Source organism: Manis javanica, chromosome 5 (assembly GCF_040802235.1).
Source record: "Manis javanica isolate MJ-LG chromosome 5, MJ_LKY, whole genome shotgun sequence".
Taxonomy (NCBI): domain Eukaryota; kingdom Metazoa; phylum Chordata; class Mammalia; order Pholidota; family Manidae; genus Manis; species Manis javanica.
In genome coordinates, this window is record NC_133160.1 from 87203232 (window position 1) to 87227697 (window position 24466).

The 24466-nt window shown below is 37.7% G+C and overlaps 1 long non-coding RNA gene across 5 annotated transcripts in view; it reads right to left on the minus strand.

Moving 5' to 3' along the window:
- Positions 1-19012: 19012 nt before the first annotated feature.
- Positions 19013-24466, minus strand: part of LOC140849583 (uncharacterized) — a 186460-nt gene continuing 181006 nt past the window's right edge. For 4 of the 5 annotated variants that reach the window (XR_012131639.1, XR_012131637.1, XR_012131638.1 and 1 more), the window contains exon 4: positions 19014-20642. This is a non-coding gene — a long non-coding RNA (uncharacterized lncRNA). Of the gene's footprint in view, positions 20643-24466 lie in introns of all 5 variants that reach the window. The other variant, XR_012131636.1, reaches the window with a different exon arrangement.

Genomic DNA, 24466 nt, shown 5'->3' on the forward strand with positions numbered 1-24466 from the left:
ATGGCATTTAAATATGCTTGTAGGAAATTTAATTATGTTTTCTTTTATATATGACAATGAAGGCTCTCAATCTAATTGGAACATCTTATTTAAAATAAATGGTAAGTCTTTATCCATATTTATGAATTTTTTAATTATCATTCCTGTGTCATTAGTAGAATACATACACATACATATAAACACTGATATTTCTAAGAAAGGTAGTATTCATCCTAAACACAAGACATTTATGTTGACAACATTGGTAACATTGATAAATTCACATATTTAAAAGTCTAACTGATTAGTTGACAGAAAGGATTCTTATGCCATTTGACATTGGATAGTTCAAAAATAGCTCCTGTTACTTTTATTGTTATATAATATTTGGCATAAGTTAATGTTTAGTCACTCATCTACATGTCTCTTCTTTGTGATGAGGAAGTCTGCTAAGTGGATCCACTGCTCCATTCTTTCCTAAAAGGTAACTCCTTTAAATTAATGTCACAAATATGTTATTACATAAAATACTCTATTTCTCAAAAACATACATTAAACTAGACTTCAAACATGTGTTTTAATAAGCTTCATCTATATTTGATATTGTCCATATCAGCATGACATGAATTTGAATTTCAGTTCATTTTGTATTTTTAAAAGAATGATTGATATCTTTATAAATTATCTTCTATTTTGTAAGCAAGAAAATAATTTTAAAAAATGGAAAGTGCTGAAAAAAACCCCAGAAAACCTAAACAAATTTCAGCAACTTGGAAAGAAGCCTACTCTGTTGAGGTGGCCCTCCTGCCCTTCCTTAGCCCTGGAAGCTCTTTCATCCAGTGACAAATAGTTCTATATAAATTAACACTCAATAATTTTTTAACATCACCACACATCTGGTGATTCATTTGTAATTGAAATGCATCCATTTGTAAATGATAACCTTTCATATTTAATCAGGTAACACTTAACTGGAAGGAACCCTTGTCCCTTCTCTTATTTCACCAGCGCAAAGCTGAGGGCAAATTGACAGAACCCCCTGACAGGGCCTCAGGGTTTCCCAGACTGCTCCGAGGGAAAGGAAAGGGACTTACTGACCTCCTGTCATTTGCCATTATTTAGTCAAGCATTTTAATATAACTCTCTCACCCATCCCCACAAAGGGTATATGCATTATCACCTCAAGTTTTTAAAAATATTTAAGTGATTTTCAAATGTTTGATTCCTGATCCTTTCCTCTTTTCTCACCGCTACTCCCAAATTGTTATACTCCCAACCACGGTTATGTTAAATAGTTATTATAAATCTCCATCAGTTTTCTCACTATAACACCTCACTGAGGGGTTGTGATTTCTCAGCCTGGCTTTTAAGATACACTATCAGATCCAGACCTTAGCTTCCAGCCTCATTTCCTATTTTTCTCCTATAAATCTGTGGCTATGTTTACTTCTGTGTTAGTACAGGTCCACCTAGAAGCAGGTGATTAGATTAGAGGTGCAAGAGATTTATTATGGGAAGGAACAGGAGGTGGGGAGAACTTTCAGAGCACAATGGATGGTGACACTTGAGTAAGGAGAGTGCAGGATTAAAGCCTGGGTAGGGTGAGTCTGGGCTGTAGCACAGTTCCAAGAAAGGTCTGTTTAGGCTGACGCACACAAGGAGTGGGTTTGCCCATTACCTGAGAGCCTTTGTCAGGATGCTACATCTGGAGAAAGTTAAGCGTGGAGAAAACAACCCTTCACTCCAAATCAGCAAATTCTTCCTTATCTAGTCTTAACACCCCAACTCTCTTGATCAAGCACTTTCTAAATGCAATCCCAGGGCCGCTTTCCCGGCTCTTTGCTGATCTGGTACATTAGAATATAGTCGTTTTCCTCCTTTATCAAGCCTAGCATCACCCAGCTGGCTAACTCTGGGATTTAACTTTAATGATGGTCTTAGAAGCCACAGGAGGAGTGAGGAATAGGTTCCTACAGGGACACCTGTTGCCTTGCAGAATAGTGGCGTCTGCATGTCCCCAATCACGTATTTCAAGATCACAGGTTTTCCCAACCAGGACCCTCAGTTTAGATAACAGGTCTGCCTTTTCTGAGCATTCCAAGGTCTCTAGAACTCTGTGGCTTTATCAGACCTTTGGTCTCCTGCTGAGCTGTTCTAATCTTCCAGTCCAGGAGACAAAGGCTTTGGGCAGGCTGCCAGGAGTTCCTCCAACAATCATACTTACCAATGCTTGTGAATGACTCTTAGTGCCTTACCCTCTATAAAGTGTCAATATAAATACACTTTAGCAATAACCAGCCAACTCCCCCATCTTTCAAATGCCTGAACCATTATTCTTGAAAGGCAAATCATCACCCACTGAAAACTTCAGCAATTGGGCCTTGTGCCAGGGACTTCCTGTGACCCACCTTCCACTCAGAATGGGTGGTTAGTGAGCCATCAGCAAATCCCCATCTTACCAGTTGTTTTTGCAGACCACTCTCAGTACCCATTGCATTGGTTGGGGTCCACAGGGAAGCAGATGCCCAAAGAGGGTTGGACATGCAAGAGATTTACTGGGGAAAGAAGCAGAAGAGGTGAGGGCAAGTTCCAGATCATGATACAGGTTTGACAGCTGTGGTAGGAGAGAGATAAGGAAGGGGAATTAGGTAGGAAGAAAATCTCAGACTGCCGCAGAGTTCCAATAAATATTTAGTTAAGCCCATGGAGATCCTTGAGCCAAAATCCACATTGTTCCCTTGGCATGATCAGTCATTGGATGGCAGCAGCCCGTAGAAGGTATAGCATTAGAGTGAATGTGGAAGTGAACCTAGAAAGACAGAGTAATTGGGGCCATCGGTTAGTCGTGTACCCCATAACAGGAGATGTAAGCAGTGCATTTTTAGGGAGACCACAGTTGGCATTTCCTGAATAAATGTATAACACAGTGATTAGGAACATGGATTTGGGAGTCAGATTTTCTAAGTTCAACTAGACCACCTACTAACTATGGTACCTAGGCCAAGTTAATATATATATGATCTTTCACTTTTTCATATTTAAACTAATAATAACAGTTGCACTCATAGAGCCATTGGAGGGAATAAAAGATCATTCACATAAAAGCTGTCATTATTATGATGATTATGTCCACAATATTCAGTTATTTGAAAAAATGTAACTTTCTTTTTCTATAACTGAACTTGTTTTCATGTTAATCCCTAACCCTAGCTGGTACTAAAAACTAAATCTTACCTAATTTTGTGTCTTTCTAAGATAGTACAATGATTATGAGCATTATTTAGTATCAGACTACTGGGATTCAAATACCAACTCTGCCATTTCTAATTGAATGACTTTAGATAAATTACTTAACCTCTCTGTGACCTATTTGTGTCACCTATAAAATGGTGATACTATAATGGGATATCCCACTTAATCTGTTTAGACTCGAACTTTGGTAAGAATAATGCCCAGACCTATTAAGGGCTTGATTAAGGCTGCATTTTATTGTTCTTATCCTTGGGCTTGACTAGTTCCCATCCTGTTTTTGGTATCTCAATCCTAAGGATTTGATTATACTGTCCAAAGTTAGAGTAGGACAGAGTCTAGGGCATTTCCCAGGATTCTAAAAGTATCTAAGCCCAGCTTCCTGCTGGGTTATCTTCCATTTTCCCTGCTCTGTGGAATCCTTATGTAGTCTGAGCAGGGACCGCTGGTTCTTTGTCCATTGTTTATGGCATAAACTTTGTGCCTTGAATGGTTTGGAGTTTAATTTCTTTCACTACAAAAACCTTGCCTTTTGAAATTTAAAAGCCTTCATTTTTTTAAATTAAAAAGTGTTTCTTTGTATATTGTGATATCCTCTCTCTCTCCCCTAGTGTGGGAGGAGGAATAGTGAAGGGGCAAAGAGAAAAGGAAATAACATTACAAGAAGAAAATATTAGTTAATATATCAAAGTATTATTCCTCTACAGTGTTTCTGTTTAGCCTCTTCTTTGTTCCTGAAATTCCTTTTTGCTACCAATTAGAATTCTATATATTCAGGTTGCAATCGGGATGCCTCCTGTTCTTGGAAGCACTCTTTAATCACTCCAGTCCACAGGGCTTTCTTCTTCTGACTTTATTAATGCAGTCCTTACCACATTCATTTCAAATGGCCTGGTACATATCCTATTTTCCCCTAGACGACATGCTTTTTGTGAGCTGGGACTAAACCTTATTCACTTTTGATACCTATATTCTTTTTAGAACCTAACACAGGGCTTGACATGTAGAAAGACTTAAAAATGTGGAACATATTAATTAAACCAATTACAAGAAGCTGGTACTAGCAAAGACTTCCAGTTCTGTCTAAATCTACCTACATTTTCTTGGTCTTCTGAAAAGGCTATGTCTGTTGGTATGGATCACTGATTTTGAGTAACTAAATTCAACACATTAATTTTTGTTTCAGTTAAAAAAATATTAAGCACACTATGTGCCAGCCATTTTACCAGACTCGGGAGATGCAAAATTGAATTGGTCTGACCATCAAAGAGAGAGATTCTTAAAACAAGCAATTTAAGTGATCCACAGTACAGATTCTGACACATGGTAGCTGTGGCGACCGTTGGAGAAGGAAGGAATAAAGGACTTGGATGCAGTTAGGCAAGGGTTTACCTGGGAGCAGAGAATACATGCCTTTTATTTATTTCAAGAAATTCTTAGAGGAGGTTGCGACCAAGCTGAGTCTCAGAGGATGAACAGCCATCAGGCAAGGAAAGAGAAACTAGAGAGACAGGTTTGGCATCATGAACAAGAACACGGTGATGTGAAGCAATAAAATTATGTACTTTATGTAAAAGAAAAGCAAGTTTATTTCTATTTCAACCAAAAATAAGTTTTCTGGGCAACAGAGGAACATGATTTAGAGTGTGGACTCTGAACCCAGACAGCCTAGGCTCAAATCTAGGTTCTTTCACTTATGAACATACTCTATGATCTTAGTTGAGTATTTTATCCTCTTTGTGCCTGGGCATTCCACCTGGAAAGTTGGAAATTATACCTCTCAATATTGTTATGAATGTCAAATGAAACCATACATTTAAAGTGTTCAAAAGTGTCTAATAAAGTAAGTGTTCAGTAAATTTTAATTTGTGATTAAACATCATTTTCTCTTTTTACAACATTTCAGAATAAGTAGTTGCCATGTAACATCACCGCAATCCTTGTTTTTCATCCAGGGATCCTCAGTTGGGAGACAGGGAATTAGGGTCCACTTTCCTAGGAAATTCAGTAGAACCACCTGGAGATCTTTTAAAGTCACCTGATCTATTTAGCTCCCCTCCGACCCCCCAATTTCAGAAGTACTGCCACTGCTTTAGTAGATCACTGTTAGTGGTGGGAGAGTGTAATATGACATTTCATTCAGGGATTTGGAACAGAAGAACTACTTTGAATTTAATTTTATAGACATTCTAAATACAGAATTAATGAAATTTGGTTCTAGTTTAAAACAGCTGAAATATCTGAAATATCTCTTTATATTTACCAGTTTGTCTTGTTGCAAGATCTAGGAAAATACCAAGGAGGCACCCTTGTTCTCCTGAGCACACTGCAGTTTCAATGGCTTCTAGGAAGTATTCTGTAATCAGTCCATTCCTTTGCTTTTTCCTGATGACAAAGGTGATATTTTTTGGACATTTTTCTACAATGGATCAAGAGAAAATAGAAATGAACAGGGGGAAAAAAATCCAATGTTTCGATGCAAAAATCATAATTTTTAAGTACGGCAAAGAAATTCAACAGTGATGAATATTACTTTATGCAAGAATGGATTCTGGCTTGCCTGTAATTTTCATTTGCTGGAAGAAGTAATTGGGAAGTGTACTCTGGGAATGTAGTGTGTGTTACAATGTTTTTCTTGGCCCAAACTCATTAATTTAGTATTTAAACCTGTTCATTTTTTCAATGACTTTCATTTAGCTAAAAGTGATTCATCACTAGGATTTTATTTCCATATGTTTGATTCCTGACTTATACTGTAATTATGACCTAAATGGGTTTCATCTATTTAGTCAGAAATTTTCAATATTAAACACCCCACTATGTGTTAAAAGCAGTTGCTTTATTTGTACAGCAGAATAACTCTTGAAACTAAGATTTGAAGATACAAATATGGTATGCTTCTTGCTATTTTACTTGTTAAAACAATATAACTCAAGAAAAATATGATTTGAGAAACTGGGACACTGTATGACATTGTAGTTTAGTGTCTAACATATAATTAATTCACAAAGTAATATTCTGTATTAATCTATCACTATAATGATAATGTTATATGGTGACCCAACAAACTAATATAGGTATGGCATACTAATTTGGTACAAATTGCTACTTTCAAACTACTTTTTTGATTCAGTCCCTTATATCATAAATAATTATATGTAATAATGATGATATCTTAAATTTGTATAATATTTTGCAATCTTCAAAATGTAACAGTTTTATAAATTTCCTTTCAACCTCATGCAAATCAAATAAAGTAGGCCCTATTTAGAAGTAATAATAGTTTAGGTTTTGAGCACATAGGATGTGCCAGGCACTGTGTTAACATGCATTAATTATGTATAATTTAAAATGTCTTTACTCTTCTAATTCTCATAAGAAACCTCTGAAGACAGGATTAGCATTATCCTCATTTTACAGAAGAAGAAACTAAGACTGAAACTGAGTTAACATAACTGCTCATGGGTAGAACAAGAATTGGCATAAAGATATGTCTGACATGAAGGCCACATTCCTAACCACTATGTCACACCACCTCATATAATGTTTCCTTGCTGGCATTGATGAAGTCATGCCTTTCTTTCATAGACACCTGGTTTGGATATTCTGACACTGCATGATTAGAACCTTAACCAACTATTTGATTTATTTGAAATGAGTTCTATATACACAGAATGTGAAAATGATAATCAGATTAGCAAAGAATTAATTTGTACTTATACATTAATGAAAGACAGCGCTAGGTAACTGTTGGGGGTGCATTAGTTCATACCTGGATGGCCGGGGCCCAGATCTTCTCATCTTTGGGTCATATTTCCTTGTCTTCCTTAAGAGCCTACGCTGTCCCGGCAGATCCTGCTGGCTGAGCATGCTGTCATTTCTTGGACAATCTTTCCAAGCTAGCAGACATGCTATTCCAAGGTTCGCACAGTTGTTAAGAGTTCTGTGGGAGATTTACAGATTCCTTCTGCAGGTGCCTCATTTTCCCGCTGGTACTACTGCCTGCTTTCCTTGCAGTAAATCCTTATTATCTCACTTTATTTCTCCATTTTCTCTTTCCTTTCTAATTGTGTTGCTGCTGTTTCTCTCCACCTATTACTAAAACTCTCTTTTCTTTATCCCTGTGCTGCTGGCATTCTCAGTGAGACATCACTCTTGTTATGTCTACTTGTTTATTTGTGGTTGTATGCAGACCCTCCTAATTTTTTGTATCTATCCTCCATAAACATCATCATTTTGTCAGAAAGGACCACCTTCTGGGTAACACCATTAGCAATACATTTCTCCCCCAGGAAATATGACAAAACCTTTCTCTCCAATATTCCTGCTCTTTTCCTTTAAAGCATTTCTCTGCTGAAGCAGCTAAGTGGCTGCACAATATAATCCTGTATAAAGCTGGCAGAAATGCTATTTCAGAGCATTTGTGTTTAACTCTTTTCTGTCCATTTTGTACAAGTTGAAAAGGCACATAAATAGTCATTCACTTAATTTTTGCTCAGCATACACTTTTTAAGCAACTGGGATATGTCAGCCCTTTTAGACCCTGCACTTTATATTTCCCTTTGTTGTTCCAGTTTGTCTGGGCACCCCACCCCACCCCCACACTCCTCCAAGAAAGCTAACCATAGTGGATTACGTCAAGGGGCTGCATGTTCCTCTGGGTTCAGAATATGGGAGACGCTAGCAAGGAGGAAGAAGACTGAAGCAGGAGTGTTTATTACCTTAGTTCTCTTCTCTCCGTCCAGGTTTGCTTTAGGCTGGTGTATCCCTGTAGCAAATGCCGCAGCTCTTGGGCCACAGGAGGCCCACTCCGTAACCCTACCCCCTCTGTGTTCTGTAATTGCTCTCTCTCTTTATCTTTCATTTTGTCTTTCCTCTATGTTAGCTTTCAAGTTCTGACTGATCCATTAGTGGTCTCCCAAATTCCTGTCATACCCCTTAAAGTAAGTCTCATTATTGAGCACTCCTCAAATTAGAAACTTGAATGGGCACCTGACTTCTGAACTGACAGATAGAGACTTGGACCACACAGTGAAGAATTAAATACAATTGTTGCCATTAAGGAATTTGATCTGTAGAAATGGAGTCAACCTTGAAAAATATATAAATGATTTTCAAATTATAGACCGTGTGGTAGAAGCAGATATAAGACACAAAGAGGTCACATGGGAGGAAGTGATTGCTTCTATCTGGGAAGAGGGTATCAGTAAGGGCTTCTTGGAATAATGCTGGAGTGATGCCCAGAAGATGACCTGCTTATCAATGGGCTGACAGAAGGACTGGGCTGGGGCTGGAGCAGAAAGGCAGTTCTTTGGTGAGGGGGCAGAACTGGTGAAGCAAGAAAGCCTGGGATGTTATCAGGCATGTGGACACTGCAAACTCATGATAGCCAGAACTCACAGTAGGAGAAGGGACATGTAAGTCCAGAAAACTCTGGAGTTCTTAGAAGGTCTAATATATTACCATAAGGAATTTGGACCTCATTCTGTATGTCATGGGGAGTCACAGAAGTTTGTACCCTAAAAAAGTAGAAGTGTTTTTAGGCAGAGCACCTTGGTGACAGTGAAACTCACTTAGGAAAATACTGGAGGTATGAGAAAAATAAAGAAACAGGGAAAAGGCAAGAGACTGAGTAAAGCAATGATGATATAAAGAGACATTAACAAAGAGGAACTGATCACACCTGTCCATGTATGGGATATGGAGGTGAAGGTAACAGGAGAGCCCCAGGATGCTCCCCGGGCTTCTGGCTGGGTGGTTGGTGGTACCATTCATGAGACTTGCAGTGCAAGGGAAGGGTGAGTTTGGGGATAAAACAATAAGAAAAGACAGTTCTCTTTGGGGCTGAGTTTCCTGTGGAACATTCACATGTTGAAAGTGGAATACAGAAGGGATCTCTAAGTCAATGATAAAGATTTGAGCATCGGCACAACATGTAGCTGCTGCTATGGAAAGCTTGAGATTGTATGGCAAAACTGTTTCATTAATAAGAGAAGACAGGATAGTCCCAGCAAATTTTATGTAATGACTAAAATTATAAATGTTATTTAGTATTCAGAGTGTGCCAAGCATTTTAATAGTCAATTTCTCATATATCTTACTAGATCTGCATTATATAGCTAGTGTATAGCTAGGTTATAGACATAAGATTTTCCAAATTTCACAAATGAAGAAACTCTTTCATAGGAACCAGTGAATAAATTTGTAATTTACTGAAGAGTTCATCAGAAGGGTCTTTAGAGATATCTTAATGCCAATTGCTGAGTATTTTCCTGAAGCCTTACAGGTAGCTTTAAAGAAACAGATTGAATAAAAGTAAACTCATCATATAGGCCTGTCTCACTCTGCAGATGAGAAGAAATGAATTTGATAGAATGCCTCCATCATCAAATTGGATGCATATTAAGTGGGAAGAGAATAAGAAATCTCTTTTCCAATTGCTTCTATTTTCTTAGTGAAGTAAGAAACAAAGATGTAATCTTCCTGTCAGGGAGTGAGAAGGTATTGGTGATTAGAAAAGAAAAGAAGAAAACTCAGATAAGTAGGTTCGGAGAATATGAATGAAAGTTGACTGGGGAAATGTAGTAGGCTACTCAGGCTGGGGTGAAGGCTCACTTGAAGTCTGTGGCCATTGATTAGAAGTAAAACCTGTCAACATGGCTGCAAGTTTTCCTCCACCCATGTTCACGGCACGAGTATAACCTAATATAAAGAGGGTTAGATTGGTCAGGAAAGAACTGTGAAGAAATAGGAGGGGCATGGGAGCTATGTCTGATGTAATGCAATGACTGTAATGATGTAACACAAAATCTAAGCACATTAAAGGGAAAGAGCTATAAAGGGATTATGGCCAGTAAAAATGAGAGCATTCAGTAGATCAAATTGGTAGTGGATTCAAAGAATTATTGGAACAGGGCTACCCAGGGAATGAGATGGATTATAAAATAATTTTCTTAAATTTTAAAATTACTGATGAGAAATTGTAAGAAAAATAATTTAAAGAATAGGAAATACACTAGATGTTCAGTTTGAGAATATCTCAGCAAAAAAGATAGGACGAGAGACAAGAGGGACATTTCCTCCTTTTGCTAGACATCTGATAACCTTGCTTAATGTACATATTTGAACAGTATTCTCTTTATTATGAGCCAAACAAAGTCAGTTTGTTTCATGAATATAAATGCACAAACATCTCAGATTCTAATTGATTTGTACATAGTAAACCTATCACATAAAGTGGAACCAAAGCATGCTAGGTGTCTATTTAAAATGCTCTCATTTTCAAAGAGCACTAGTTAAGAAATCATTTTAGCTATAAGACCCAAATTATATAATAATTTCTTGGCAAAATTACTTTATATTTAATTTGATGTTTTATATTTCTCATAGGAAAGGAGAATTCTGAGAATGCCAATGGTATGAGTTTCTGGAAAAATATTTACTAAATCAAAATTTTAAAAAAGCAAAAGCTCTGATAAATTTTGCAAAAATGATTTCAAGACAGTGCATATCAATTAAACTCATAAAAGTACCTTTGTTTAATACATCTTTATCTCAATACTGGGTTTTATTATTCACCAATTTTATGATAAAATCATATGTCATAGATTTTTTAATTGGCATTTGTCTAGTTACTAAAATGATTAAAACCTTTCCTTATTTTTGGTCTCACAGATATTTTGTTAGGTATCAGCTCATATTTTTTGTCTTTTTTTTTCTACTCAGCTTCCAGTCTACTGCTGAACAGTTTATAAAACCTTTTTAAATATAATATTAATTCTTTCAACTTTTTAACAAATATTTGTCTTTTTGTTGTTAATTTGATTATTCAGGGTTTTTTGACATATGCCTTTTAATTTATATGTAGTCATTCAAAAGTCATAACAATTGTGCATAGTAAACATTATTATTCCCATCTTGCCTATGAGAAAATAGGGCTTCAGTCAGGTTGAATAATCTGAGGTTCCACAAAGCAAAGTTTTGATGAAGGTGTGCCCAGCCCCAGAACTCATTCATTTGCTGATGTTATACTCTAACTGGACACAGTCTGACAACGGGAGGATTTTAATGTGAGAATGGAAGAAGGGGATAAAGTGAAAGCACAGAGAGAAGAGCCGTATTTGCTAAATGTAAGTACAATTACAGTGAGAGTTGAAGAAAATGGATCTATAGAACAAAGAAAGTGATGAGTTGACAATTACTCCAAGATTTCCTGCATGGCTGGCTGCTGATATATTGGCATTACACAGTGTGACAAAGAAACCAGGCACAGCGCTCTGTCACTGCAAGATGATAAACTGAATGGTCTTCTCCATATTTCATTTCTGTTAATGACAGTCCAAAGTGTTTGAAATGCCTAGTACAGAAAACTCTCTCCAACTTGGGTGGGGAGGCCAAGTTCACAGTTAGACAAGTACATTTGGACAGGTGTTCCATACACAGTTGGAACAATGACACACCCAAGGTTTGGTGTATGGTGAGAAAAGCAGGGCACCTATTAATTTCCAGAGGAAACTCCATGGAAACAGTTTAAGAAGGAAGGGGTAGATCTGACAAGGAGGTAGATGAATTTCTTCTATAACACAATACATAGGTTCCTGAAAAACCTGTGGTTCATAACATTTACATAGGAATAGCAGGGTGTATAAGAGGACAGGTTTGGGAGAGACCACTTGAAGTTTTCATAGTTTCATGGAACTACAACCTTCTAAAGTTTATGATCAATGCACTAACAAACAACAATCACAATCCAAATAAAAATGTCAACAGTTTAAAAGATGCATTAAGTTCTTTATACATGAAGAACTATTAGAGTAAATACAGTAACTCTACCCTTTAAAAAGACAGATGAAACTATGCTTATGGAAGGATTTTAACGAAAGGTTGAGGTTGTTGAGTTAAGGAGAAAAGGGGAAAATGCATAAGGGAGACCATGCAGTACTATTTTCAGACAGAGCACCTGGCAGACTGTGCTCAGAGTGAGAGCAGGGGGCGAATGAGAGTCACGCCCGGGATGATAGCCCTGTGCACTCCTGCTGGGTAAGAACTTGGAGGAACGAAATATCACATGCTAGGGAAGAAAACTGTATGTGAACCAATGCCACTTGCATGTTATGCTGACATTTCTCTCTTATTTACAAATCATGACTGAGTCAATCTGCCCACAGAATTAGAATTAGAGCAGATTGTGGTTCAGAATTCAAAGCCGTGGAAAGTCTACTCCATAATCCAAATTAGTTCTCCCACCCCTGATATTCTTTTATTTGCCATATAATTGTCCTTCTTGTTATTTTTTACAATTTGTATCTTTTTCCCACTATACACTAAGCTCTATGAGGGCAGGGACTGTAATTATTTTGTTTACCATTATATTCACTTTGTTTAGCATAGTGTCTGGCATATAAGGTATCAATAAATATTTGTGAATTGAATCATTTATTGATTCAATGATAGATGCTTACTATATGCTAGTCCCCATGTAAGCTGCTAAGTAAATACTACAGTGAACAACTCAGAGGCCTGCTTTTGGAGAAGGTAGCTAGCTAGATCTAGTTGGAGAGAAAAATAAACAGGCACTTATAATGCAGTGTGCGGGATACATGCCTAAGTAAGGTAGGCACAAGGTGTTATGAAATCACACAGAGGAGTACCGATTTTGCCTTGGGGAGGAGTAGCTTTCAGAAGAAATGGAGTTCAATCTGAAATCTGACAGGTGAACAGGAGTGAGAGAAATTAAAGGAATAGGGAAGGCAGAGAACTGTAGATACTGAACAGCATGTGTTAATCCCGGAACTGAGTTAACACCTAAAACATTCCAGAAAAAGTAGGTAGCTGAGGCCAAGTTATCAGAGCATGCAGAAACTAAGTGGATGCTAACTGCCATTAAAGATCAACCATGAGCTCTAATCCACTTCCAGTGCTCCAGTGGGGCAGTCTCCCATGTAATAATTCAGGGATCCAGCTTCCTTTGTCTCATACATTTATCCTTCCCTAAGTTCTCTTTATTAAGCAGGCAGATAGAAAAAAACACCCTGGGAAAAATACAACCATGTCATAAACACTCTGACTCAGAAGAGAAACATCATATTCCACTGGTCAGATTGTTGTCATATGGGCACAATAACAAAGGATGCTGGGAAATGTAGTCTAGCTCCATAAACAGTCGAAAACTAAATGGGTTTTAATGAACATACAGCAGTCTGTCATGCAGGGGAACAGCAGAACAATAAGGTTTGAGAGTCAAACTAAGTCTAGTTTATGAGGGATATTTTATTCCATGGTTAGAGTTTACCCTGAAGTAAATGCAGTGCTAGGGAAAAAATTGGGGTTGGAATGTGGCAATATCATATTTGGACTTTGAGTAGGTAACTTTGTATGCAACTGTTAAGAATTGATTTGATAGAGACAGCTTAAAGCTGGGGAACAATTCAGATTCTAGTCTAGACAATTGGTGGTCTGCTTGTGAGTATGGCAGTGAGGTTGATTCCTGAACTGATAAATGGACATAAAAAGGTCTTTTCCAAGTGTGTGGGGACCATGAAGCAGACAGAAGAGCCACTGTTTCTGGCCTGAACTAACTGGATAGATAGTGGTGATGGTATCTGCTGAAACAGGGAGCATAAAGAGGTAGGTGGAGAGTGGAAATATAGATGATAAGCTCAATGAAACTTAAAGTCCTTGATGGCTCTAATACATTACATTCCTCAATTTCTAGTCCCTACGTTGTACTTATTATAGAGCCCAATTGATGCATATTCATTATTAATCCAAATGTGGTGATTCAATTAAATCTGATTGGCTATTTGGAATTAAAATTTCAGTGGAATGGAAACAAAAAGACATGTTCCAGAGAGTTCATACACGCATTGCAGGAACTTGGTTAAATCTCACCACCTCCATGTTGTAGTTGTGTCACATCCAATATTCTAATACCATGGCTCATAACCTTAGAAAGTAAGCTCGGAGACATCTGTTATATCTTTCTGGAGGCCTGTTTGGGATTCTTCCTTACAGCATGTTTCCAGTGTTTTCCAGATTTATGTATATAAAACAATGGAAACATATTGCCAAATATATATTTATATAGTTACAAATATGTACATATATATATATATATATATATATATATATATATATATATATATATATGGTTATTTTCTGATCTTATAATTCTGAATATTTCTGAATATGCCAGAAAGTTATTTCCTGATATTGAGTTAATAAATAATGAAGCAAAGGAACTCTATCACATATAAGATTAATTACAAATGAAAATAAGTCTACAAAGGTTGGTTCACCCAATGAAAGTCATCCTGAAGACTGAGCAGTTACTTGGTAAATTCACACACGTAAATAGCCAGTGTGGGTAACGTTTACTTGTCATTACCCTCACTATATTTGGGATAAAGCTAGTCCATGTAGCTAGTTAATTCAAATTATTTTTGCTGGAATTATCCCAGTTGATGTTATATATACTCAAGATCATTCCTAGAGAATGAATCCCTTTTCTGTTTAATTTTGACTCTCTACAATACATTTACAGCAGGGCCTATGGACTCACTAGCAGAGACCAGAGAAGAAGAAAACATCAGGAATCTTGGTTTACGAACTCAACTGCTTGAGAGGTATGTGTGTGCGTGTGGTGCATCACTTGACCTTGGTGACCTGTTCCCAGGTCTTGTCTTGGTCTCCTTGCCTTCACCCCAGCTCACACCGCCCTTCATGAAGTTAATGAGGTCATATGAATTAAGCTCTTTGAGCCAAGAGAGGGATTACTATAAGGAGATATGATAGAAACACAACCGTGATGAATGAGAGTTTGCTGAAAGGATACTGACAGGATTCATCTTGACACTTATTATGCCAAACTCATTTTCATGAAGGAAAGAATATAGGAGAAACAGGCTGTTTCACACTTTGTAAGTCAACCTTTTCCTCCAGGATTTTTTAGAGGCAGACTGGAAAGCCTGGAAAAAAGAAGGATTTTTTTTTTTAAGAAAGCTGTGCCATCCTCAGTACCCATGGGAAGAGAGCTCCTCAATCATAGTGCGGCTGCCATTGTCTTGTGGTTCCTGGGAAGATGGGGAGGTCCTGAATGCCAGGCTAAATGGTAGTGTTTTGTTCAGTGATGATGTGGCTGGGTTTGTAGCACTCACATCCAATCCTACATCTGACTTTTGTGAGTAAAAGGCAATAACACTTCATATCATTCTCTCCTGCCTCACTGATCATATTAATATTTAGTTATAGCTTTATTTGATGAGGAATTATTTTTATATGGCATTTGAAGGAAAGCAGATCACATCATCGTTTGCAGGACTGGATGTATGTATGACCTTCACAAAAATAATTCTGTAAGATTTTCTTTGCTATATATTAAGCACAAAGAAAGAAATCTTTAATTGTAGAATAACTCAGCAGTGAAGTGGGAGGGGCAGCAGGAGAGTTTATGACCATTTCAAATGAGCTTATATTTGTGATCCTCAGGAGATTTATGTCAGGAATTTCAACTGAGCATGCTCTACAGAAGCCAAACATTCAGTAATGAGAACAGGTTTTACCACAATCTTTTAGCCTCTCCAGAGCCCACTCATTGGTGTAGCTACATTGTAGAAATGAATCAAAATATCCTGGAACTACAGCCATCTGCTTCTGCATGGATTTAATCTTGAACAATTATTTATGTATCACCTAGTGTGTGTAAAGTCCTGCATAGGGTAGGGAGACATAGTTTGCCCCTATCTTCACAGGAATTATAGTCCATTTGGTGGGCAAAGTGTTAAACTAACCTTAAATATTAAAGGAAAACACAAATTGCCATATTCTAAAGACCAACTAAATGTTAACAGATAGCAAAAACTGTCTCATATCATGCTGAGAATGAACAATGGCCACTAGAGCACTGTGTTTGAGAAGGATTATGAAAGTAATCCTAAATTCAGTAAAAACAAAAATTTCTTGATTAGTTTTTGACATTTGTCCATGGCTAGAGAGAGTTAGAGGTGTATGCATGTAGAGAAATTACAATTTACAAATTTTAAATGTCTGGAACTTAAGATTTTTTTATTCTATTAATTCAAGTACTGAGCACTAAGCTATGTAATAGGTGCTGGTGAGTAAAAACAATTGACCATACTTGCCTTCATGGCTTATGGGTTTGTCATTGTACGTGTGCACGTGTGTCTGTTCAAAGTTGACTGAAATTTGATTTTTGTAAAGGGTGCTCTCAAATCCAATTCAACATTTTTCAGCACAACACACACACACATTTACACTGGATGATAAATTCTAGTGAAAGCCACTGCAATCCATTTAGGTGCAGATATGTGGTATTTAAGGGTGTTGTGAAGTAGAATGAGAACAATTTGATAAAAGGAATGACTTGATTGGTAGTGAAAAGACAGGAAAAATGTGAATATTGTACAGGGATCAATGAGTTGGAGCCGAGGATTCATGTAAGTCAATCTTGAAAGACTGGATTGGAATATTAGTTACATTTCAAGCATTAGAAGTCCTTGAATTTTAGACCAGCTGAGCCTTTATTGCTTTATCTTGTGAGCTGTGGAGAAAGACTGAAATTATTTGAGCAGAGGACTGTTGTGAGCAAAGCCAGACTCTATCCTATCAGGGCCCATAAAGGGAGGTGTATCCAAATTGTCGTCGATAACTATAATTTACTCACTGCCTATTAAGGGACTTTGTATTCAAAAGCTTTTACTGCATGTAGTCATTAAATTTTGATAAAATAAGTATTACCTAAGTATGTATACATCTCTGTTAAGATAAATTAAAATTAAGATTTGTTATAGTGAAATGCTGCTAGTGATATAGACTTTTTGATAAATTTTATAATTTCGGAATACCAATCTAATGTACTATTTTGATTAGAACAGAAATTTTTAAATGCTCCTTGAAACTCTAGACTTCTGCCTAAGTGTTTCAGGAAATATCCTAAGATTTGATTGGGATTTTATAGATCTTGACCACAAGTGTCATCTAGAATGCCTAACATGAAACATTTTCATTATCAAAACAGCTTTATTTGTTCTCAGCAACTTCCTAGTAACTTGTAACTTGTATTATAATACATATGCTTTTGGTCACTTAAAATTTACACATTTGCTTTTGGTCACTTAATGTATATTACTGCTTCTTACTAAAATTTCATTTGAAAAAATATTGATTTTGCTGCCAACACTATTTGGAAATCACTGGAGTCAAACATGTTTCTAGTCTGAGCTACCAGTCCTTTCTCTCTTACAGTAGCACATTTTATATACCTCCATTGCTTATTCAACAAACATGGTTTGCAAGGCTACTGTGCTGGTTATTTGCCTATTGTTCCTCAGCTCCGTTTCTGCCCTTCCTCATTCTCCTTGAATCCTAGCAGGATGAAAGCTTGTGAACTACTTTCCTAGACTCCCTTGTCGGTTGGTGCTAGTCAGGTTCTGCCACTGGGAAGCATTGGTAGGAGTTTGGAAGAGGAAAGGAGGAAGAAGCCTGACCCTCGCCCTCCCCAGCTGCCAGAGATACTCCCCCAAGGGTGCAGCAGGGGGAGATGGGCTCCTGCTCAGGCAATGCCATTCTAACAGCAGACACAGCACCTCCAGTGGGACTGGCACAAGGATATGCTCCTGGGTCTCTCTTCAGATGGTTTCAACAGCGTCAGAGCAGTAATGAGTAGAGGCTCCTGGGTTCAGCTTGGGGGCCATAGCAGCTTTGGTCTCTGGGTAGTCCTCTTTTTACTGTTTCACCAGCCCCAACCTTCTTTTAGTCCTTAAAGCTCTAAATCCCTTGTTATGAGTTCCTGACATTAACTTCATCTCTCCTGGAAATACCTTGAGTGCTGCCTTTTTTTCTGATCGGACAGTGGCTGACTGACAAATTATGTGTCAGGCAAGACTGTGCATTGAGGCTATTGCTGAGTCAAACAGTCTGAAAAACCAGACTTCATAGAGCTAGAAGATATATTGAACTTCCTGTGTAAAACTTTAAATATTATTTGCAGGTCATTCTTCTTTAGCAGAATATAAACTCTATGTGGGCACTGAACCCTCTTAGTCCTTTGTAGAACTGGCCACGGTGACTGAAACTTAAAGATCTCAATAAAGGCTTTCTAGCTGGATCCATGGAAGACAATGAGTTCAATACCCTCAATAAGTTTATAATATCATAGGGAGAGGCAACCCATGTATCTCATACTTCTCTTTCTTCTACTCTTTCCTTCTTCCTTGTGTTTGTGATCTATTTAGTCAAACACTCTACTTTTGTGAGCCAGAATATTGGGATAAAGGGAAATGAAATGGACAGAAAAGAACTAATTCAGACAGAAATAAATAACATTATATTTTAAATCTCTATGTAGGATATTCCAATTTCATTAGAAGAAAGAGCACAGAACTTGTGGTACAAAGCCTTTTTCTTCTAGAGCTGCACAAAATGTCTAAGGATGGAGCTGCCCTTTTATGATGTGAACTTAGATTTTTCCTGTATAACGGTTTGATGCTATCTTTTGAATTGTCTTTAATCCTAGGTAAGAATGGAAATGGAGAATGTCTTAGCCTTAGTTGGCTAGGTGGTAGAATTTACATCAGTGATGTTGACTATAAAATAAAGATTTGATTATTTTGAATACTATGTTGGAGAATCTATTAACAAAGGAAAAATTCTCAGTTTCTTGGCTAGATGGACAGATGAGAAACTTCAAGTTATTTCTCATTGTGTTCTAGCTGTTGTAGAAGCAATTGATATTTAATGAAAATAAGGATGTTATGCAGTATAATCCTTAGATACTCCATGTTAAATATAATTGTGGTGACACTATCGAAATTGAAATACCAACAAACGTGATCAAAATTCATCAACAAGGAATTTTTTCTAACCATGGGGGTAAGAATATTAAACAGAAATATTTGCATTTTCTTCTTGTCATAACCATTCTTATGCCTACAGTCATTATGACCACACCTTTGTTATTGCTGGTTTTGTTTACTATGTGTTTTGCTTGTTTCAGGCTTAAGAGCCAATATATTGATAAGAAGTCACCTTCAAAAATGATTCCTTTTATGCAAATTTACCTGTAGTTAAAATTTTTTAAGAACAGCCACTCTTATTCATTCAGTTTAGAAGCAAACAGTTCAACACTACTGTGTGGAGTGTTGTTTTTTTCATCCTCCCCCACCTTTACAAAAGTTTGTTTGAAGTCTTCATTTATAAAACTTCATCAAAATTCCCCCTACTATTGCTGAAGCCTACAGCCACTGCTTCGCAACATTCCACCCCCCTGGGAGATGCAGAAAATGCATAGATGGTTTGTTTTCACAGATCTCTAATTGAAGGGTTGAGAAAGGGAGGGATTTGGAAGGGGAGGGACTTCTAGGAAGATTAAACTGCTGGCGATTTTTCATGTTAGTGTTTGTATTATATGCCCAGTTGAAAACTGAGCTGGCTGGCTTGTTTTCTCCATACTTGATGATAGAGAAAAAAGATACAATTCTAGTGGTATAACACTTTATAAACATTTACAGTTTATTTATGGGTTCTGGTAATATTTTAAATCAAGTTAGTCCATGGAATTCCATTTCCTCAACAAAAGTAGTCAAAGCATAGTTTGGTCTCTTGTGCTTTTACCTTTGTTTTTTTTCCTACTGATTCTGACGTGTAGTTAAAAATCACATAAGAAATAGATCTGTGTGTTAGCATCTCTAAAACAAAATAAGCATGCATGAGAAACTGCCTCATAAAAGAGTGTTCTTATATGTTTCTAGGAAACTTGTGCTGAAGTGCATATTAACAGCTTAATAAGTTAAATTCTTACTAATTTTTTTAAAAAATTCATTAAGTAGAAAAATGAGTATTTCCTAGCATATGTCCTCCTGCCCCTTTCATCCCATGCAATTGTGTCAATATTACTACAAATAAAACCTAAACAGATTGGGATTTTTTTAAGGCAGCTTTCTAATAACCTGAGGGCTGCCAGCCTTATGCTTGCTTTCTGATGTTTCAGCATGGAGACACGCATTCTGGGTTGCATGCTACAGCCCTACACACAATCCAGAGAAGGCCCCACAAGCAGTCAGGGTGGATCAGACAGACTGTCAGGTGGGTTGTGCCATGCTAAGTGAAGTGTGCAGGAAAAGGAGGCTGACAACCTCAAAAGGCAACAGGACTGAAGGTGGCCAAAAATGATCCTCTAGGGTGAAGCCTCTCCTCATGACACACATCACAGGGATTTGAACCCAGCCTTGCTGTGTGAAAAGCCAGATGAACGTTTGTGTGCTTCACAGACCACTTCCTTCTTCCCCACTCATGCTGATAAGTGTACTCCTTCCCCTCGGGGATGATCCACCTGAGCCAGCTGTTTCCATGGGTTGCACCGCGGTGCACTGAGCTGGCAACTTCCTCTGAGCACTAACCTGCAAACAAAGAGAGAAACAATGAGAATCAAGAGACTGGCACTGTGTTCTTCCCTGTACACAACTCAGACCTTAGCCTCTCTGCTCTGTGCTCAGGCTCCTGGGCTGCTGAGGAAGAGAAATTTTCATCTGATGGCGGGAAACACAGGACTTTAATGAACCACTTTCTTGCCTACTTTTATCTCAAGTAACTATACACATATAAGTAGAAATAATGACATGACAGAGTTGCATGATGGTAGTAAAATTAATTTGTGCAGTTATCAGGAAAAAAAGGAAATCACTCATGCACTAATTTTAGTGTGAATAAATTATATGAAAAAGGACCATATAAAAATGTGTTCTCTTCTCATATGGAAAAATGAAAAAATGACTTTGCTTTTCCTATACTAAGACTTTTTTTCTTTCACATCCAGTAATCAAAGAAAATAAATACCATTTGGTTACAGAACTTCGAGCTTTTTAAACTTCATTTCTGAACTGATATCTTTTCCCAAATAACACAGCAGTAGCCTTAAAATATAATACCTTCCTCCAAACTCTAAATACAAGTTAAAAATAACATTTCATTCCTTAAAGCTTTGCATTCCATCCTGCTTCTAATCAGCCTTCTGGAGGGACTGTACAAGGTTACACAGACCTGACTGATTTATGAATATAATTTTTGTTTTAATTGAAACAGCAACATTTAGGTTCCACCTTAACAGTGCACCTTAAAAGATTATCTCGGTTATTTCACAGGCACCGAGCCGGCACTAATAGTCCAAGGCAGATATTGAAAAGCAGCACAGGGCCAGGCAGATCTATTAGAAATTCCCATCCACGCGCCTCATACATATTGATTTCTGACACCAAGCAGCAGTGAAAGCCCCCGTGGGAATAATATATTTAGCAGGGTTCGCTGCCAGGAGGTCACAGAGTGCATACAGATTAGCTCCAGAGGACCAAGGCGCTAGTGTTGGAGCCAAATGCTAGATTTTATATCATTTTAATCTGAACTTTTATAATCCTTTTAGTTCTTCTTTCTCTGGATGGCAGAGAGAAGGCTCCTTCACATATATCATGCATTTTTTTCTTTATTCCTTCTATAAATGTGCAAATGTCGTTGTAATGGGGAGGAATGTTCCTTTAGCATAAGCAGCAGAGCCCCAACCAGATTTGCTTTTATAAACGGTGGTCAATTCAGATGAAAACATCTTTATTTAAAGATTTCTTTCTGTTGGGGGAGGGAAAGTCGTAAGTCCGTATCTTCAGTTTTCAGACATAAACATAAAACCTGCTCCCATTAAAAGAACCCTTCCTCCCTCCCCTGTCTCTGAGACTGGGGCTTAATTGAGCAGAAGTTGCATTTATACTGTTACTTCTATGAAAACAAAAATCTAAACATTTTTTTAATTACCTTTCTGATGGTTAGGGAATGGCTGCTCATTATGCAAAGAAGTGTTGTGACTGTATCAGATAAAGGTGTCAGATGAGAGTCAAACAGACATTTTAGAGACTGGAGAGATGCCAGCAGTGTGAAGGGAAAGGTTAGGGTGGACACACTTTGACAGAAGGGTGAAATACATTCAGACAACAAAGGGAAATAGGAGGTTTCACTCCACAGACACAAAGCTTTATTGTCTTCCTCTAGACTGCATTTAAATTTTAGGTGTTCTATGAAAAGTTCCCATGATTACAAATAATCAGAAAAAAAAAATACTACATCTGTGAAGTCCCTTTTGAATGCAACTTATTTTCTCTGGTATCCCAAAACCAGCATAAAAGACTAATAAACAAACCAAAAAAAAAAGAGGAGTGTAGGGATAAACAGTCAAGACTTATCTCTGAAAATGTAACAGTAGTTACAAGGGAAGAGTGAATTTAAGCTTTGTTTTCACTAATAAAGATTTGCTTTACTAATAAGAAATAATTAAAGTACCCAATTACGATCTGGAATTTTGCTTGTTGGATTCATTTGTTTCTCAGGATGGTCTGCAATGATATATATTAAATTTTATTTTGTTTTCTAATATGTTCAAGCTATGCTCAAACCAATAAAAGAGAGCCATTAAGTTTGGAAAAGGAAAAAAGGAGAAATAAAATTCTCAAACATGATTTTCAAAACTTGGGAAATTGTAGGAAGATCTGCTTTGGGTTAATGCCCCCTGTCAGAATTTAGAATTGCTTGGCTATATTACTGCCTAAAAACCAGACTTAAAGCATATGCAGAGCTAATTACAAGTACACTAAAAGAACAATGGTTCTCAGCAAATAGCAAAATTATAGGATTAAGAAGTACTGGGATGCTGAAATCCCATGCCTCTTGCTCAGATTGCTCTGGTCTGGAGGGATTGTACCAAAACACTCAGATTATGGAAGGCAGGTGCAGAAAATTTAGAGGACATTGGATCAGCTAGCTGGTTGCCCAAGCCAAACGAATGGTGCTCTGTAGAAGTTCCTTCCATTAGATAGGAGATAGAGTGTGTATGTGTGTCCACTTCATGAGCTTGGTTTAATTTTAAACTGCGAGATAACAAGACAGGATGTTTGGTACAATTCGTCATGTTTGCTGATAATAGGAGCTGATAATAGGGTATGTGATTACCAACCAAAGAAAAGTCCAAGGTAGATACTGACCAGAGATGGAATCACATCTTTGGTCAAGTCTCCTCTTCCATGGTGGAAGCGACCACTCTTTGTTTGGGAACTCTGCACACAGCACCAGCTTCTATTGTGACTGTCAGGCTCTGTGTATGCCCTTTGGCTGAGGAAGATATATTTTGGTTAAAAAAGGACAAGCAGGCAATCTTGAACCTGGGTGCCTGATAAGCCTGGAAAAAGCAAGGCCTTACTAAGGATGAGGTGCAAATCTATCAAGAAAGCTAAAGAACTGCATATAGGCGCAGACTCCTTCATCACCGGGGCCCGGGTAAAGTCCTCGTGCAGTGGATGGCAAGAAGACCTTGAATATTGTATCACCCACCTTTCCCAACTGTCAGCACATTTCTTAATTCCTTGTACATAGATGTTAGTCAATAAATATTAGCTGACTTGAATAAATTATGTTTGATAGACATTATACCTGAGGGACGGTGACCAAAACATAACTGACAAAAAGCAAAAACGAAACAAAAAACAGCACGTCATTCATCCAGCAGATCTGTCTTCAAGGTGCCCACCATTATAACTGCCTGCTTCTTTCCAAACTGACCTGTTTCTCTGTTAAATAGACAGTCTGAGACTGATGAACCTGTTCATTTTTGCCTGAAGGAGGAGGAGGAGCATATTTTCCCTCTCAGAAACAGGCTGACCTTAGTACAGGGCAAGGAAAGTACAAGTATTGATGGTTGATCACCTGGATTTGACTGGAGTTCCACTGCCCGGGTGTCACTTAACAATTTACATTCAATTTTTCACCCTGAGTCCACACTACATATCTCTCTGTCATATAATCCCGTCTGGCACCAGCCCTGCTAGCTACCTGCCTGATGAAAGTTTAAAAATTGAACATTTCCACTTGCAGCTCTGAGCTTGTTTTAAGAGATAAATTGCTTATGGAGGATGTTACCTGTTCAGTTTCTTGTAACAATAACAAAAGAATCACTAAAAAGAACTAAAACTATAAATCTTTATGTATCATCCCTCCACCAGGTAAGTTAAACTTCCTCCGGTTTTAAAGCCATCATTACGTTGCATTTATTTTTGGTTTATACCTGGGTGAAGCCCTCCCAGCAGGGGAGGGGCCGACGACACCAGCAGGGGTTGTGAAGGTGGTTTGGGTTCCTACCAGCATTTAACTCCAGGTCAGGACCAGGACCTGCATCTGGAGAGCCTGTTTGGAG